The sequence below is a fragment of the Microplitis mediator genome, chromosome 1 (assembly GCF_029852145.1).
Source record: "Microplitis mediator isolate UGA2020A chromosome 1, iyMicMedi2.1, whole genome shotgun sequence".
NCBI lineage: Eukaryota > Metazoa > Arthropoda > Insecta > Hymenoptera > Braconidae > Microplitis > Microplitis mediator.
The window spans coordinates 15334419-15354198 of record NC_079969.1 but is presented as its reverse complement, the minus strand read 5'-3'; the positions used below and the strand labels follow the sequence as shown (position 1 = coordinate 15354198).

General features: G+C 31.8%; 1 protein-coding gene across 6 annotated transcripts in view; it reads left to right on the top strand.

Moving 5' to 3' along the window:
* LOC130678311 (cell adhesion molecule Dscam2) overlaps positions 1 to 19780 on the top strand; it is a 235765-nt gene that overhangs the window by 147266 nt on the left and 68719 nt on the right. The gene's annotated exons all lie outside the window — the stretch shown is intronic.

Genomic DNA, 19780 nt, shown 5'->3' with positions numbered 1-19780 from the left:
AGCCATTTCTGAAAAATTTGAAAAAAACTGAAAAAAAAGTCAAGGAGCTCCAAAACCGTAGGAAGATTTAGAGGTTTAGCGCGCAGGGTCAACCGATAGACAGATTTTTTTTAATTGAAACAAAAAAAAAATTGATTTGTTTAGATTTTTGTAATCAAGGAATAGAAAAAGTAAATGAACAATCAACTATTAATGATATGACGAACTTTTTATGAGTTTTTTCATATATTTAAAATAATGCTAAAGAATCTTGATTCAAATTATTCTCAACAGATAATAGGTTAAACTGATAATTTAAATAAATGTATAATTGAGACTTTTGGAGCTCAAATTTATTGAGCTGTGAAAGATAAAATTTCCGCGTATATTCGTAGTGTATGGGATTTTTTACCAAATTTTCAAATAACTTTCATCTCTATACTCAATACTTTAATTGTTATAAGTAAATAATTCCAATAATGAGACTTCAAGAGTTCGTAACTATTGAACTGTTCATCATACAGAAGAAGTCATGGAGACAATTTTGTAGAAAATCAAATGTACTATAAAATTACCATTCAGCTTTTTTTTTATAGTCAATATTTTAATTATTATAAGTAAATAATTTAAATAATAAGACTTCGAGAGCTCATAACTATTGATCTGTTCATCATACAAAAAAGGTCTCAATAGCAATTTTGTAGAGAATCAAATGTACTACAAAATTACTATTCAACTTTTTTTTCTACAACTAACAGTTTAGTTTCCAGATGTGAAAATAACAAATTTTCGTAAAATTCGCATATTCTGACGTCATTAATAGACGAAATATTGAGTGCACAGATTTGATTCTTCGGACTTATTTGTAGACAATTTATTGCTTACGAAGGTTAACTGATCAATAATGTAAAAAAAAAAAAAAATGTTCACAGTTTGCAGCCATAAATAATGTAAAAAAATAGTTTTCCCATGTTATTTAAATTCGAAAACTTTGAGATCGATGATGGACATCTTAAAATTGAAATTAAGGGCTGAAATTTTAGCTGAATTTTTTTTAGGGCTGACAAACAAATTTTTCGTGGGAGAGTCAAAAAAAAATTATCGATTATTTTTGGCACACCCTAATAATTATATATAATTATATATGATCCCATACATAATTAGATCTGATCAGACCTGGCTGTTATGAGCTCATACCCGGGAAAAAAAATTCTTATATGATCATATGTAAATCATATAAAAGTGACTCATATAAAATCATATAAAGTCTTATCATGAAATTGGTCCTATAAAAACTTATATGACTTTATAAAATTTTACATAATCTTATATAATCATATAAAAGTATATATCCCCGGGAAAAAATGATTTTACTTAATCATATATACAATAACTTATATATTACTAGATCTTAAAATTGGCAGGATCTGATGATATATAATGAATTATATATATCATATATATATAATTCATTATATATATATGAATATATATATTATATATGAAATATATATATTATATAATCATGCATGAATAAAAAAAAAAAAAAAATCTATCGGTTAACTGCTATTTTGCCAAGGGGTCACCCATACAACAACTGTCCTACCTCAATGCTGCTCAACTTTGATGATCGCATGATTGCCGTCTGCTTCTCTAGCCTGCTTTACCCTTATAAGTATTCAACAAGCTATAGCATTACTTAAATCAAATGATCAAATTGATTCATCCTACATAAATAATGCACCAAATATGATCAAATTTTATCACATTTGTGTTTTATATCAAATTACAATTTTTTTTAAGATAACCTGCTTATAAGACCATATAAATTTATATATAAGAATCATAAAACTATATAAACTTTTATATAATCATATATGATTTTATATAACCGTATAAAACTCTTTTGTAATCATACAAATTTATTTATAACTTCATATAAAATCACATAAATTTGTATTGATTATCTGAATTCTTAGAAGAATTTTATAAGGTCATATAAGATTTCATATGATCATATATGACCATACATGATTATGTATAACCATATAAAACGTGCTCTTGTAATTTCATAATGTTATATATAACCTTATATGAAGTTACATCAAATTTTATAAAAATTTTATAAGATTATACGAATTATTATAAGAATTTCTTAAGATCGCATGAGCTTTTATATGATCATTTATGATTATATATAAGCATATAAAACTTCACCTGGTATTGTTATAAAGTTATATATAACTTTAAATAAAATCACATCAAGTGTTATAAAATTCTTATAAGATCATATGAATCCTTATAAGAAATTTATAAGATTATGTGAGCTTTCATATAATAATATATATACATATATGTTTATATATAATTCTATAAGAACTTTTTGCCGGGTTTATATAAAATAACATCAATTTTTATAAAATCCGTATAAAACTATATAAATTCTTATATACTTTTTATAAGATCATATAAACTTTTATATTATCATATATAATTATATATAAGCATATAAAACTTTATCTAGTAATTTTGTAACGTTATATATAACTTTAGATAAAATCATATCAATTTTTATATAGTCCTCACAAGAGTATATTAATTCTTATAAGAACTTTATAAGATCATATAAGCTTTTATGTAATCATAGATAATTTTCATATATTTCTTATATGATCATATAAAATCTTTTTTTTCCGGGTATATAGGTCTATATATGATCAGATATATTTATATATAAGTCTATATATAGTTAGAACTGAGCATACCTGGCTGTTATGACCCCATATATAATCATATACAAGGCTATATATTATCAGATCTGATTGTATATGTCTATATATAATTAGATATGATCATACCTGGCTGTTTTAACTCCATATATAATCATACATAAGTCTATGTATGATCAGGTCTGATCATATATGAGTCTGTATATAATTATATATAATCATACCTGTCTGTTATAACTCCATATATAACCATATATGAGTCTATATATGATCAGATCTGATCGCCTATAAGTCTATATATAATTAGATATAATCATGCCTAGCTGTTATAACCCCATATATAATCATATATGAGTCTATGCATAATTAGATCTGATCAGACATGGCTAATATAAATTCGTGTATAGTCGTACATAATTTAATATATGATTGGATCTAATCAGACATAACTGATATAAACTTATTTGTAGTTATATATGTCTATGTATGATTAAATCTGATCAGACTTTATTGATCTGAAACCTATAAATATCGAATTATGTATATAGTTCCAATGAATATATGTATATGTATATATATATATATATATATATATATATATATATATATATATATTAGATAATATGACAATTTTTTAATATCAAAGTTATTAAATTTTTATTCTGACAACTATCAATCAAACTTAAATCCCCAATACTTAAAAAATGTTCAAAGGTTTCGGCAGCAATTTAAAAGTATAAAGTATCAATTTGATTATTTGAGTTAAGTAATGCCATAAACTTTTGCACACACGCACAAATTTGCACACACGCACACATTTGCACACACGCACAAATTTGCACACATGCACACATTTGCACACACGCACACAAACACCTGCACACACCCAAACACACACACACACACACACATTGTTTAGCAGTTTCATATAAATTAATATCAATTTATTTAAGTATTAAAACTACGGACCGGAGTGAATTGGGAGTGAAATCAACTTCGCCTAACTCCGAGATTTTTTTTCAAAACTCCGGAACTCCGAGTGGCGGAGTGAATCCGGAGTGAATTCGGATTTTATTTCACTCCCAATTCACTCCGGATTCACTCCGGAGTTTTTACAGTGTAGTTATTGATTGAGTAGTTAAAAATGTTCAAAATCATTTGGTGCTCATTAATCAAAATTATAACCAGTAACACGAAATGGTGTAAAAAACGTATATTGCACCATGTTAAAACTACACGGAAAAAAATTCCAATTAAATTTACGATAATAATATCGTAATTTGTCCTATTGATTATTGTAGTGGTAGACTAGACTTTCAAAATCATAATTTTTACGATGTAGCGTAGGAAATTTCATTTAAGAAATAATACTTCAGACAAATAATACGAAGTCTTAAGCTCTTTAATATAAATTACGATGTGAATGTCCCAAAATTTGAAGAGAAATTTTAAATAAAAGAATAAAATAATAATTGTTCGGACGTTGGATTCGAACACAAGTCCTTTCGTGTGCAAAGTGTCCAACGCCTTGGACCACCCGGCCACCGAAAAGCCCACACAGTAGATAGTTTTTAAGGTCCATATAAACAATTTGAATAAACATTCATAAGTCATGGAAGCGCCTCTTGCGGAGGACGCAGTTAATATTTAAAAATCACGATACAAAATCGTAATTTTTATAGCTTACATCGTATTATAACAGAGGCAGCACTGTAATATTTATTTTACTCAAAAGTACATAGAAAGATAAATAAAGAAATAAATATAGATTTTGAATTGTAATTTTTATTTCTTTTAACTTCCCGCTAAGAAATTCGATGATTTTCGAAAAATTCGGGAAATTATTGTTTTCACCCCGATTTTCAAAAATCGAGTTTTCAACAGATGTCGACGTTTTGAAGTCCTAGGAAGCTATTCTGACTATTTTCAGAATGATGTCCGAGTGTATGTATGTGTGTGTGTGTGCGTGCGTGTGTGTGTGTGTGTGTGTGTGTGTGTGTGTGTGTGTGTGTGTGTGTGTGTGTGTGTGTGTGTGTAAACTCTTTGTAACTATTTAACTAATGAACCGATTTAGATGGTTAAGGTGGCAATCGAAAGAGCTTGTTGGCCGTCAACTTTCCTGAACATTTCAGAACATTTAATCAAGTAGACTCGAAAATATTGGTGAATTACGAAAAAAAAAATTTTTTTTTTAGTTTTTTATTGATTTCTCAGAAACGAGTTGAACGATCAACTTCAAAATCTAATCAGCTCTAGAACTTAATAAAACGCGTTGATCGCCGCCTTAACCATCTCAATCGGTTAATTTGTTCGAGAGATATCGTTGGAGAAAGAAATGGTAAAAAACGGGTTTTTCCAAATATCTTCAAAATGGCAGGACGGATCGAGTCCAAACTTATATCAGCTCTAGAATTCGAGAAAACGCGCTGATTGCCACCTCAAACGTCAATATCGGTTCAATAGTTCAAAAGATATCGGCGCTGAAAAGTTAAAAAAATAACATAAAACGTTATTTTTTCCGGATAGACCAAAATATAATGTACTAAATGTGTCTGGAATCATACTAACTATTCCTCTTTATAGTTTCTTTCGATCATCATTTAATGACACTTAACTTTTTCTTTAGTTTAAATCATATTATAAGCAATAAATTAAGACAACTCAGTTTTTAATATGTTTCTCGGATATTTCATATACACTGGTCACAAAAATTAAGGGATAGAAAAAAAATCCAAAATTTTTAGGTGATTTTCAACATGCTGTAACTCGGTGAAAAATGGTCATATAAGAAAATTAAAAAATGGAAATTTTATCCTCAAGTTTCTAGTATTCAGATCTGGACCTCAAAATTTTTTATCATGTACGGTTCCGGAGTAATCATAAGAAAACCAACAGAAAAAAAATTTTTTAAATTTTTGCTGGTCTTTCAATACCTCCATGGGCTTCAATAAATTTTTTTGAATAATCCGAGCGTATGACTTTTCTAGGAAATTTTATGCCCTTTAATTTGGCGGCCTGAAAAAGTCTCTACGACGATTTGGCGCCGAGTTATAATTGATCAAAGCAAAAGAGTCCATTTTGGCTTTAATAATCAATAACTGCGGGTGTATTGGTCGTACAGAGAATGAAAGCAGGGTGTTGAAAACTGGAAAACATTATCTATAAGGCAAAATTAGTGGCATTTGATAAAAAAATTTTTTTGTCAATATTTGAGCTATTTAAATATAGTGGAAACCTAAACATGCAAACCTCTCAATAAGACAATTTATAGATAAATTGCGAAAAATATAGATAGCCCGAACTGGGAATCGAACCCAGACCAATTCGGTATCGCGCTGAGTGCTCTACCAGTTGAGCTATCCGGCTCTATACTATATTCCGTTCAATTTGATCTATAACTATTTGTCAAAAATTACCATAATTGGTAGTATCTTGGTTTTTGTTCATCAAAATTTTTTTTACCGCCGGCATTAGAGTTACCCAAAGCGTATGTTTGTTGAGTTGACATTTAAAGCAGATGCAGTTACAGCGCTAAAAAAAATTTTAGGAATTTTTTTTGACAATGATAAATCATTGCAGATACAACAAAAAAAAAAATTTTTGAAAAAAAAAATTTTTTTCAAAATTTTTTTTTTTTTCAATTTTTTTCGATAATCGATCTTTTTGATCAAAGAAATGAAGATTACCGGTAAAAAAAAAAACATTTTCAAATCGAAAAAATGAACAAAAACCGAGATACTACCAATTATGGTGAGTTTTGATAAAATCGATGAATTTAAAGCTTCGGGGCACTAAGAAAGAAAAATCGCAGCGATTTGAAATTTTTAGGGTTTTTTCAGGACACTTTGGGGTTAAGAAAAATACGAAAATATCCTTTGTTCATCCGTTATATCCAAAGTTATAGCAAGATTTCCGAATATCCTTAAATTTGTGACTTTTAACCTATTTTTTACTAAACAATATCGGTTTAAAAAAAATTTTTCTATCAAATGCCACTAATTTTGCCTTATAGAGAATGTTTTCCAGTTTTAAAAACCCTGCTTTCATTTTCTGAACGACCAATACATCCGGAGTTATTGATTATCAAAGCCAAAATGGACTTTTTTGCTTTGATCAATTATAACTCGGCGCCAAATCGTCGTAGAGACTTTTTCAGGCTGTCAAATTAAAGGGCATAAAATTTCCTAGAAAAGTCATACGCTCGGATTATTCAAAAAAATTTATTGAAGCCCATAGAAGTATTGAAAGACCAGCAAAAATTTTGAAAATTTTTTTTTTGTTGGTTTTCTTATGATTACTCCGGAACCGTACATGATACTTACTTCTGATGCTTGACTCCACCCCGACCTATGCCTCTGAACTTCTTTACAATAAAATTTAAAGAAATTCACTTCTCCCTGCCAGTTTCCCCGTTCTAGGATCTGATCTAGCTCCATTCCCTGTTCAAATCTGTGTGAGGCTACCGCCGACCTTATTGATCCAGGACCCACGTCGATTTTCAATTCTTTAAAGACCGTCTTTATTCACCCTGTTATAATAGCTCTTGATGCTTCCTTGACCTTCGCTCTAGTTGTAATAAATAATTGATTCAAGCCTGGTCTTGATTTGCGTCTTTCAGCGAAATTTTTATCAAGCGCTTCACCAGAATACTACGTCAAACACCTGCTGTTTCGCTCTCGACAAATTCCATCCCGATTGCCTGTGTCGAACGCTGTCCGTTTTTAAGCCGAATTTCGGACAGAATGTAATTGAGTTACGATTTGATTCATATCCTTTCGTATCAATGGACAAAAGAGTCAAATCGTGGATCCGTTTCCCCGACCTCTGAACCCATCTCATTCACGCCTTGAGCTGGTCTCCCCGTTGCTAGATCAGCTAGCGATTCCTCCAGGTCTCGCAACTCGAATGGCGCTGTCATGGTCCGACTCTTCAGTTCGCTCCTCCAGAAGGTTTTCTGCCAACGAGGTGCTACGACGAGAAATATTCCGTGTGCTCGGCTCAGGTGGCTCAAAACTTCCGGTATTAACGGAAGTGGAGGAAAAACCCACGCCAAATCCACCTTCCAGTCCCTGCTAAAAGCGTTGATAAACTCCGCTCCCTAATCGTTCGCCTCTAGCGTCACATATTTTAAGACAACTTTCGACCAGTTTGTGGCAAACAGATCTATCTGCTGGGTTCCCCACTTTCTGAACTCTAGCTGTGTCAGGTTCTTCTTCAGATGCCAATCGGAGGGTTGGCATCTGAAGAAGAATGGTGAACAATTGTAAATTCTCGGAAGGTAGAATGGGATTAACTGGATCTGTGACTGGTAACATAGAGTCAGTAGTTCTCTCACTATCTGTTGCAATACTTTGGGCCGAGTTTCAACTTGCTTCTTGATGTACTCTACTATGGTCTTGTTGTCCGATTGCAGCATGACTGCCCTGCCTCAAAGGGTCATCTCGAATTCCCTGATGGCAACCAGGACTGTGTAGAGTTCCTTCCGATTCACGTGCCAATGGATTTGTTCCCGCGTTCACTGACCCGCTCTCACCTGATTGTCCAGATGAAATCCCCATCCTTCTTGCGACGCATCCGTTGTCAGAAAGATTGAAGACTGTTCTCTGAATATTGGGCACGTCTAATGTATGTTGTTTCTCCACCATGCACAGTCTTTCAGCGCTGATTGCGGAACTCCGATTTTATTTTTTGGTCTGATTTTCGGGAGTTTCAAGCTCGCTTTCTGCAACTCCCTCGAGAATAATCGACCTAGGGGAACTGCCAATGCTGCGAAATTGAGCTGGCCTAGCAACGAAGTTCTGCACTTCCAGTCCCATCCTCGTTTCCTTTCTATCTGGTTGACAGTCATAATCTCTTAGAACGATCGTTCTTGCCAGAACTAAATATTTTCGTGGATTTTTTTGCGTCTTTGGAATTAGGCTTCCGAAAGGACGACGATGGTGCTGATGATGGCTTGAACGATGATTTACTCTTCTGGTCACGAGAGTATCCCGGACTCACTGATGAGCGACTAGGTTTAGGCCTCATTGGCTGATACTGCCCCTCCTTGGGATTCTTTTGAGCGAAGAAAGCAACCTTCTGAACACCAACCCGGTGATCAAGGAAGTTCGAAAGAGCTTCCTCATCAAATAAATGAGACTCAGAGGGTGGAATCTCCGCTAACCCAGCAGCCAGGTGTTGGTATTTTGGTTTAAACACCTTTCTTCTGAACTCGATTAATTCTGCACGCCTGGCGCAAGTGAAATGGAGCAAATCGTCCGATATCACCTTAAACGTCGATTCTCCCAAGAAGTTATCCCTGATTTCGTTGTAGACGTCTGGGTATTTTTGCGCTATTTTTTGCATACCCTCTGTTAACTTCTGTCTTTGTTTCAGCAAGCCGTGAGTGATGGTTCCAGCCATCTCCTCTGCTTTTTCCAGCATTGAACTAGCAAACGAATTTGGAGCTAAGCCTTCTAACTGGCTATTTACCTACAGAGCATCAAACACTGGCGAAGCTTGGAGTTTCTTCTGAACCTTCTTGTAGCGGATCTTGTTCCAATTTTCCGTACCTAATTTCTGACACGCTATTCCTTGCGCTTTGATGTCCGGTGTCGGCGGTGGTATTGACGGAACACTCTCCTTGACCACTGGGACCAATGCCAACACATCTAAATTCAGCTGTTGTTTCTCAACAACGGGTAATAGAACCGGTGCTTCACATGGTGAAGATTCATTAACCATGCTCTCATCTAGCTCCTTCTGGCTAACCAATTTCTCTGATTCTGACTCACTGGAATCCTCTTGTATATTTGTGTTTTCAATCTTATTCAATAGAACCTGGAACATATTCTCCATTCTCTCCTCCAAAATTGAAACCTTTGACCGCTTTGGCGCGCGTTCCTTTGGTGTTGGCGCTTTTCTCTTGCCTCCCGAAACTTCGTTTTCATCTTTCTCTGAGACTTCTTCATCCCCTCTTAGCAGTTCCACTGCCTGCTCACGAGAGAAGAAGTGTTCTTTCAAAGGTTTCAGAGCATGGAGAAATAATTCAGTCTGGGCTGCTGAACCCCTAATTTTGTTAACTACTTCTGGTGGGCTCATGATCAAGGCCCGACAGAAAGCCCCCCCCCCCCCTGCCCCTATGGAAAAATTTTATATGTTGAATATATTAAAAATATATTTCTACATATAAATCATATATAAACGTAATATAACAAAAATATACTGGAAATATAAACGAATATATGCTACACATAAAAAAAATATAAATAGAATATATTTGGAATATCTAACTTTTGGCCGATTTTCGTATATATAAAATATATGTTCAATATAATGAAGTTATATGTATAATATATTTTGTATGGAAAATCATATGGGAAGTAAAAGTTCAAAGAAATATATACAAAATATATTGGCCTTATATTTAAAATATAATTGATAGAATATATTGTGAATATATGTTAAATATATTTAGTTTATAAGGAAAATATAATAATTAAATATAACCAAAATATATGTGACGTATATTTGAATTATATTAAAAATATAAGTAGGTACTTCTAAAAAAAATATATGCAGATTATAGTAGGTGTATATATAAAATGTAAAGAATGATATATAAACTAAATATACGGAAAATATATACAAAATATAAGCCGAACATATGATTGAAATGTATAAAGAATGGTGCCTAGAAAAACCGGTCAAAATTTGTCACACCAGTTTTTGTAGGAGTTTTTTTTTAGGAGAAATTTAACCTGAAAGAAATGAGCGAGGTCAGCAGCGGAGGTTTCTGAGAAGAAAACTCCAAAATGACCGGGAAGACCGTCATTAAAGTGTTCGTAACAGAAATTTGGGCCTGAAAAATATAAGAGTTGTAACTTGCGAGAGTGCCTACAAAAAAAGCTCCAAAAGAGTCATAGGGGCCTTTGTAGGAGTCTTTCTAGGAGAAATTTGTGCCTGAAAAAATAGGGATGGGTAACCAACAAAAGTACCTGGACAAAAAGGTCGAAAATTTTCATAGGCGCCAGGTAATCAGTCATATTTTTTTCAGGCCTTAATGTTTCCTAGAAAGACGCCTACAAAGGCCCCTGTGATAATTTTGGAACTTTTTTTGTAGGCACCCTCGCAAGTTACTATCCCTATATATTTCAGGCCCAAGTTTCTTCTAAAAAGACCCCCACAAAGGCCCCAATGACACTTTTGGAACTTTTTTTGAAGGCAGCCTCGCAAATTACTACTCCTATATTTTTCAGGCCCAAATTTTTGTTACGAAGACTTTAATGACGGTCTTCCCGGTCATTTTGGAGTTTTCCTCTCAGAAACCTGCGCTGCTGACCTCGCTTATTTCTTTCAGGTTAAATTTCTCCTAAAAAAAAATTCCTACAAAAACTGGTGTGACAAATTTTGACCGGTTTTTCTAGGCACCCCTGCAGGTTACCCCCCCCCCCCCTAACTTTTCAGGCCCAAATTTTCCAAAGAAAACTCCATCATAGGTCCCCCTAGTCATTTTGGAATCATTTTTCTCGAAATATATTCTTCATACATTTCAATCATATGTTCGGCTTATATTTTGTATATATTTTCCGTATATTTAGTTTATATATCATTCTTTACATTTTATATATACACCTACTATAATCTGCATATATTTTTATTAGAAGTACCTACTTATATTTTTAATATAATTTAAATATACGTCACATATATTTTGGTTATATTAAATTATTATATTTTTCTTATAAACTAAATATATTTAACATATATTCACACACTGAGAGAAAAATGCATAGTAGCCTGAACTACGACGTCACAAGTATTAACTATTAGTTCTGTAAACTAGTTTTCGTAGTCACTGGTACTACACAGTAGTGCTCAAAACTAATACAAAATAGTAACACCAACTATTCTTTACGAACCATTTTTGCCTGGTTAGAACAATTATGAAAAAATAGTCTTCGCTACTTAAGATGTAATAGTAATAATAACTACGTTTCATAGTCGCGTCAACAAATTAAAATAGTATTAGTAACTACTTCGGCTTAGTAAATGTTGAGTAGTTAATATAACTTAGAAAAAAAAGTTATTACTACTGAGGCTTGAGTAGTACTGACAATAATATTTTAATTATTTGCTTCACTACATGTTAATAGTATCAGTTACAATTTTGACTTAATAAAATACTTTTTGTTTTTAAATATCGAGAAAAATTATTTAAGGAATTATTAATGTCATTATGTAGTTAAGCATCTACTATATGACCACCAAAACAGGTACTTGTCACTCTGTCAAATAACAGAGGAATATCCATGCCAGAATTGTCATCAAGTATTGAATATAAAAACTCTGAAATACCTATCTAACCAGGGACAGCACAATAAGTTGGCCAACCATCTAGTGGCGGGCACTGAACTACTTCCACTGCTGCTTAGCACCGGTGACTTTCTCCTCTTCAATATACATCTTCTCCCAACAAATTTTTCACTTAAGGCTTTTACATTAAAAATCAAAGACAAAAAAAAAATTGACAAAATGTAGATATCACCAATCGTCAGCATTTTTATCGTATCGAGTTGTTTATAACATTAGTTAACAAAAAAAAAAGTCTCTGGACGATACGATTGAAATTCGATTGAGAAAAAATGTTGTCGATTGGTGGTATCAACATTTTGTCGATTTTTAGGTAGATTTTTTTAAAAATCTAGGTATTGTATTTGTCCTCATGGTCGATTTTTCAAGGAATTTTGTCACAACCTATCATAATTAGTTGAGTAGAGTTCGAAAATACCATTCGTTGAAAAATTTATATATGTATATATATACACTTATTCTATGGGTGATTACCACGGTTAAGTTCGAAGATGGGCTAAATCGTTCGATTAGTTTAGAAGATATGGCTGTTTCAAATTCCCACGATTTTTCAAAAAAAAAAAAATTTTATCCACTTTCAAGTTCATGTAACTTTAAAACTAAAACTCATAGATAATTTCCGTAAAAAGTATTTGAAAGCTTGTCTAATAAGCTTTAATTTATGACCTTAAACTTGATGTTTTGACCATTTCTTCAAATAATTTGAGAGCCTTGAAAATTTAATGGAATCAAAAAATGTTGAAAATATGGTTTTCATTCAACATCATTTATGCATTTCCCATTATAATCAAATTTCGTCAGTTGTATTTTATTGTGCACAAAATAACCTGTAAATTTCACAGCTATTTTATATTTTAAAAGTATTTCTTTTATTACTTATGATGTATCAAATGTACCTCTACGACGTATGATTATAACTGGTCTTGTCATTACGATAGCACCTACAGTTCTTATCGGATCTTAATGAAATTTTTCACACTTATTCTATAGGCGATTATCTTGATCAAGTTCAAAGATGGGCTGAATCGTTCGAATAGTTGTGAAGTTATGGCTGTTTGAAATTTCCACGAGTTTTCGAAAAAATCAGTTTTTATTCACTGTTGAAGTTCATATAGCATTAAAACTAAAACTGATAGACAATTCCAGTAAAAAATATTTGAAAGCTTGTCTAATAAGCTTTAATTAAAGACCTTAAGCTTAATGTTTTGACCATTATAATACAATTTTGTCAGTTGTATTATGGTGTGAACAAAATAACCTGTAAATTTCACTGCTATTTTATATTTTAAAAGTATTTTTTTTATTATTTATGCTGTTTCAATCGTACCTGTACGTCCTATAATTATAACTGATCTTGCCATCGTAATAGTAATTACAATTATGATCTCATACTAATTAAAATTTCTATACTTTGTTTACGTGAAGGTTAGTTTAGTACATTACCTATATAATGTTTTGTCAAATCAACTATCTGAAGTTCTCTATCGAAAATAGTCGTTGTCTTATTTTACTCTCACTCTTAGAAAACGAGCCTAATTTCATATCGTGACTATACACTAACATGTATCACAAGATATGTATGTATGAAACTTTTTATATAGATTAATTGGAAAATCTACCTTCCATTTCGACTGCCGAATGGCCTTTTTTCAATCCAATCTGAACTTTGAAAAAATCCATTTGTTTATAACTTCAGTTAACAAAAAAAAAAAAAGAAAAATAATAATGGTCTTTGGAGGATACAATAGAAATTCGTTTCCGAAAAAATGCTGACGATTGGTGATATCTACATTTTGTCAATTTTTTTTTCTTTGATTTTTAATGTAAAAGTCTTAAGAGAAAAATTTGTTGGGAGAAGATGTGGTTCCGTAATAAATTGCCCCGGGACAAAATAACCTCGACAAAATAACCTCGTACAAAATAACCTGATAAAAATAACTTTTTTATAAAATAAACTGAACAGAACCGTCACTTATTATCCGAAGGCAAAATATCCACGACAAAATATCCGCGATAAAATATTCGAATACATTTTATCCGATACACAAAATATCCCCGGACTAAATACTCGATAGATAAAATATCCCTGACAAAATATCTTATAATATAAATACTTTTCATATGAATAGTACGGTGCCATTTTATCAGAAATGCTTAATATATTTGCACATAAAATTTTAGTGTGTGATATTAAAAATAGATCTACAGATATGCTTGAAATCGTACTGTGCCGTTTTTCACAGATTTTAGGTGGGTATTATTTTGTAAATAAGTCCACATATGCTTGGAATGGTACGGTACCCGCATATCGAAAATTATTAATTATATTTTCATTTAAAATATATTTTTCTGAATAATATTTATTAACAGGATATTTTGTCACGAATTTTTGTCTCTTGAATATTTAGTCCGGGGATATTTTGTCTATCGGATAATTTGTATTTAGATATTTTATCACGGATATTTTGTCGCGGATATTTTATCCGTGAACTACAAATTGTGCTACCAACCTGAACAACAATAACCTTCGAATACGAATTTTATCGTTAAAGATTTATGTGAATTTTTTCCGGTTATTGTTGTTCAGGTTATTTTATAACAAAGTTTTTTTTTCAGGTTATTTTGTTACGAGGTTATTTTGTCGGGGTTATTTTGTCGAGGTTATTTTGTCCGAGGGTAACCGGTCACGGCACCGAAGATGTATCTTGAAGAGGAGAAAGTCACCGGTGCTAAGCAGCAGTGGAAGTAGTTCAGTGCTCGCCACTAGATGGTTGGCCAATTTATTGTGTTGTCCCTGGTTAGATAGGTATTTCAGAGTTTTTATATTCGATACTTGAAGACAATTCTGGCATGGATATTCCTCGGTTATTTGACAGACTGACAAGTACCTGTTTTAATGGTCATATAGTAGATGCTTAACTACATAATGACATTAATAATTCCTTGAATAATTTTTCTCAAAAAAAAAAAAAAGATAAAAAATGCTCTCCAGTTAACGAAAAAAAATGGTTTTCGAATCAAAACAAAATTTCGAAAGACAATATATACACAAAATCTGAATGACTATGTTCAATGGGTTGATATTACTTGATACAAATATTAAATTATTACCATATCGCATTTTCTTAAATAATAAAAATTTTGTTGCTTAAAATTAATTATATTTAATTTTCAGTTAATTGCGAATAACTTACGACCTATGAGAAACATCGGAAATTTTCTCCGAGATAAGTTGTAGGAAATAAAATGCTCTACAAAAAATGTCCTCTAAAATTTTTGGATAAGTTGATGGTTGTATCAAAAAATTTAAATAATGTAAAGATTTCTCGTCAATCTAATTTTAACTTCGAATTACTTTTGAAGAAATAAAAATATCGAACAATTATTAGAGACCTTTTTTGTAGAGCGTAAAATTTCCCATAAGAATATGTCTTGAATATTTAAAAGTATTGGTCCCACCGTGAGCTACAAAATTCCGAAGCTTAAAAAATAAATGTTCCCATGTTATTTAAACGGGAAATAGAAAATTGCGATGCGGCAGTTGTTCATATTAATATTAAGAGCTCAAACTTTCACAGTATTTTTTTTTCGTCATTTCCAACAATATTTTCGATATAATGAAGAAAAAAAAGATTAGTCGATTTTTTTGAATCAGTCTAATGTATACAATATACCTATATATATATATAATATATATAGGTATATTAGACTGGGCCAATTAGACTACGTCGATTTACTAAGAGAGATTTTTTGTAGGGAATTCTATTTCCTTTAAGAATATACATTGCTCAAATTTTTCAGATGGATGATTCACAAGTTTTGGGTAAAAAATGAAATTTCTGTCGAAAAACTAAAAGTCGTAATGATACACCTCTTAATATCAATATTAAGAGCTCGAACTTGCACAATAATTTTTTTTTGTCATCTGGAATAATATTTTCACAGTATCGAAAAAAAAAAAAAAATAGTCGATTTTTTGGCCCAGTCTAAGGTATATAATATGTACTCTACAGCTCCTTTAAATTATACATATATATATAGTATATCAGTCGTACTCTAATGATACGTGCAGTGAGCATTATTATTTCGTATTCTCAAGTGTTTTTTCTAATTTTAAGCTATTACTGATTTTATATTCTTGTCAGGCATTACTTTTCAAATTTTTCATGCCATTTTATAAACTTTATAATCTTTTTATAAACAAATGGATTAATTAAATATTTTTGGAAAATTTTTGTTTACCATATTGTTAGCGTAGGGAAATAATAATGAAAAAAAAAAAAAATTTTTCTTAAAAATGCATTAATAATTTTTATAAATAAATGCATGTTGTAAGAGAACTATAACAGATAAACGTTAGGTTTAAAATTTATAAGAAAGCTTAACTCATACTGTATAAAAACGACTCGAAGGTCGAAAACTGTATCTGCAATAGTTGCAATGTTACAGCAATTTGTTTGTTGACAAATTGAGTCAGTTCTTGGACTTTGTCATACTTCAAAATCCAGATGTTTTTTAAAAAATTGAAAAAATTTTTATTTGCCATATTTTTGCAGGTTGCTGTTTTTGTAATTTTTTTTATGTTCTAAAAAAAAATTAAAATAAAAAAAAATATTGTTTAACAAACAAATGAATAAATTGTTGACAAAAAAATTTTTTTTTTTGTCACTATATTTAGAAATGCAAATTATGATTAAAAAAAAAACCGATTCCTTGATGAAAAAAACGATTATAAACAATAAGATATCGTTTTTGAGAAAATATTTTTTTTTTTGAAATCATTATTTCCTTACGCTAACAATATGGTGAAAAAAAATTTTTCAAAAACATTTAATTAATCCATTTGTTTATAAAAAAGTTATAAACAAATGGCAAGAAAAAATTTGAAAAGTAATCACATAATGCCTAATAAGAATATGAAATCAGTAATAGCTTAAAATTAAAAAAAAAATTATTTAACATACATTATTTTAATTTTTAATTTTTTTGGTGGTTCAAAAATTAATAATTAATAAAATCAAAATATTGTATAAACTTTCATACTGCCATCTTGTTGAGTATGTTTATAAAAAGGGCTCCAAGAAACAAAAAATTTATGGATTAATTATTTTAACTTTTATGCCGCCTTTTATGACAACACAAACCCGTAAAAAAAATTTTGATTAACAATTGAATAACTTTTTGAAAAATGGTGATGAAACTTTTATTACCGCGAAATCATATTCTTTGGTGTCTAGATGACTCCAGAATGTGTTCAAATTTTTTAATTGATATTTAATCGCAAAAACAAATTATTTAAAAACTGCGCTCACTAGAGTGGTGGCGCGCGCATGCCGAAACTGCTACGCAAAAGGTAATTTTCAACGTTAAATTAAAATTATAAATATTGGAACTACAAGTCGGGGAGTCGAAAACTTTTTTACTAAAATTTTCTGCTCTTTCAGAAACTTTTCTAATATTTGAGCTAACGCTTATACTTTTTGAGATTTTGCCGAAAATCTGGACGGCTAGTTTTTTTAACGGTTTTTTGTTCATAACAATTGTAATTTTATTTTTCCTAAAAAAATCCAAAAAACGTCTTCTTCTAGATGCCATTCCAGATCGTTTAAGCCATCAACTATATTTTTAGGAGACCTGTAACTATTTTTCGCAGGAACTCAACTTCTCGACTAGACTAAAATAGAATAAAAATACATTATTTAGGTATTTTCATTGATTCGTTTATTTACCATTTGATATGGTATTAATCTTTTTCTTAGATTAGTAAGCCTTTAATTCTGTGCCTATTTAGACAGTCGATCTGAAGGAGTAAACTCCAATCGTGCGTCGGAGCTGACACACACACTTTTTTTTTCCATGAGGGCCAGTTTAACGTTTCGATCTTACAATCTCGATAGAGTTTCTACGGTAAATCCCGAATAACTGGATGAAATGCTCTCGCAATTTCCGTCGTGAAGAGAGCAAATCGGACTTTATTGAGAACCTGTGGGTCTATCTCGTTCCCAAAGACTTCCTCTTTTGATAGACTCACGACTTTCCAGTTTCTCCATCCTTCTGGTGGCCATTCCTCCGCCGTAAGCTGCAGTCTGTCCAATATTTTTCCAAGCTCCTCCGTCACTGCTGACTTTTCTCACAGCTCCTCCATCGTAACAACAGCCTCTGGGGGAATATTCATCTGAAAAATCCAAATGCATATATATTAGAAGGTGCATTTTTGCTTCTATTAGCTTGAGATGGTGTATCTGCAAGTAAGCGATCTATTTTAGATCTGATGACTTTGCAACTAGAGGCAAGATCACCCTTTATTATTTTACCCGGTAACAGTCCGGAAACAGCTTGTCTTAGAGCCCAGAGGCTGCAGGGACACTCTTCGTGCCGTTGCGGCTACTATATCAGAGTATTGTCTCCTTTGGCCGGCTGCCCCGAGCCGCTACGGCTCTTTAAGCGCTTTAACTCGAGCCTTTACGCCTGCGGCTGCGTCTCTCCAGCCTTGACGCACGCGGCTGCTCCATGCAGGCCTCCGCGTCCGCGGCTGGTATCATGAGTTGATCTGTAACAAATAATATTTTTAACGATACTTACCTCTTATTATTGTTTACAAGTATGGTTCGAAAAACACTCTTCACTCGAACGTTACAACAACATTTGGATTCATATGCACTTCTCAAAAAGTAATAGCGTACTGAGGATTCACGAGTCTTAACGACGCGTGCTACCCGGCACCAGCAGATTGAGGGTGAAAAAGGTAATGACCTTCACCTATCAGGCCTAGAGAGAGGTCAAAAAGGAGCAAATTTGGATGAGTATGTGCGAAAGATAGGGTAGGTTATCTCCGACTGGTCAAGCCGAAGGCACAGAACTGAAATACAGATACATAGTTTCTAGAAACACTAGTAACGAAAACCAAAAAGTTTTTCGGTCGCTGGAACTCTTTATAATGCTCTATACAACACGAAATTATAATGAATTAATCAATAATAAACGTGCTTACTTTAAAATAAAATACATGTAGGGATAAGCGTTAATATATCAATTAATTAAAAAAAAAAAGGTTTGGGGCATGTAAAGAATAAATTATCCGGCTCTCGATTGTAAAAAAAAGTTTAAGATATTTCAAAATCTGATCAGACATGCATGAAAAGATGTGACCAGTATTTAAATTGATTCTATCTGATAAAGTTAGGCTAGATCGGACCAAATTAAATCAGTTATGGCTAGATGTGGTTCAATGAACAAAATGATTACATTTGATCAGATATGGTCAGATCTAGTCAGATCTTTGAATTATTTCTATCTGATCAGATCTGAAAAGAAATTATGTCGAATCAAAAGATGTGTATCAAATCAGACTTTGCATAACGTGATACGTATTCATTTCATCAAATGTGTTCAATAAAATTAATTACTCATATTTATAAATGCACATAGATCTCAGTCCACCTGCTGCTTCTTGTAAAAAAAAAAACCCCTATGCGGATCATGTAAGAAACTCTGTACAAAACGGAACAGATTTTATACGGAACCTTTTAGGATCTTCATAGAAATTTTACTCAATCCTATTTAATCTTCACAAGAATCTTATAAGATCTTTGCAGGAATCCTATAAGATTCTTATGGGAATACTATACGACTAACGCAGAAATCTTATGATCTGCGCAGGTATTCTATGAAATCATCACATAAACTCTATAAGATACAGTTTTCACAGGAATTTTTTTTCA